Raw genomic sequence first — 1,135 nt, forward strand, 5'->3', positions numbered from 1 at the left:
GCAGACCTGAGCAGAAAGTGTCGCCCCAGAGAGGTTTTCTTGATGTGGGAGCTGGACTGAACACGGCACTCTCTGCTCCTCCGATCTGCTGCTTCCAGCTCTGGGGCGAGAATGATTCAATTGGTCAAATTACTCTGCATGGAGCCTATTAGTGTTCCCAGAAGACAGAAGACAGGGGGAGGGGGAAAGAACACCACCTTGTCACAGTTCATTCAAAGAGCTGCTTGTTGCTGGTTGGTGTCCTGCAGCTGCTGCTGAGCGACATTGGGTTTACTAATAAAATGGTGCATCTCTGTGTGTAAAAGTGTGGACATGCATGCATTTGCATGCATCCATGTATTTTGACCCCATTTTTAATTTTTCATTTGTTTTCTAAAGTTACCTGAAACATAATAGTTAATGGTAATAATGGAGATGTCTTGTGCATCACTTCATTTGGTATCTTCAGAAACATTTGACATCTCTATTGGGTTTGAAATATGCTTGTCTATATGATGTTAAAAAAATCTGCTACATTTTTTTTTATTTTCACACCATCCTGGTTTATTAGCAATTAACACTGTTACTCTATCATCTTACAACTTGAGAAGAGTTCACATATTAACCAAGGAGTCAAAGAGCTTCTTTGCTTTTTACAACAAAACAGTAGAGCTACATTGATAGGAGCTTTAAAATCAATACTGCTTTTTGACCCTTGAGCAGCAAGACAGTCTGTGCAACACTTTAACTAGAGCACCATTGACAGAAATTCCACTGTGGAAAGCCATTATTTTTGTAGTTTTGGTATGAGCTCTCTCAATAGTAATAATATCAAATGGAAAAGTTGTTTTGTTTTCATTTTGAATATTCAGGTTTTGTACAGTCTTTGCTATGTTAACTGTGTGTCCATGTCCACACTAAGTAGGCTGTATTTAAAAATGCCATTTGTGGAGAATTTGTACCATTAGCATCTTCATCCACAGTGAAAATCTGCAGTATTACCACTTTGCTGTTGTAATAGATGCATACATAGGCAAGATTACTAGCTTCATTTCTGGGGGAGGGTCTTACAAGTCAAAATATGTTTGATTGATGTGTTTTAGACCAATAATTTGACAGAAATCCTAAAAAAAAACTACAAAGAAATGTTTCTCAC

Source organism: Monopterus albus, unplaced genomic scaffold, assembly GCF_001952655.1.
Source record: "Monopterus albus unplaced genomic scaffold, M_albus_1.0 scaffold214.1, whole genome shotgun sequence".
Lineage (NCBI taxonomy): Eukaryota > Metazoa > Chordata > Actinopteri > Synbranchiformes > Synbranchidae > Monopterus > Monopterus albus.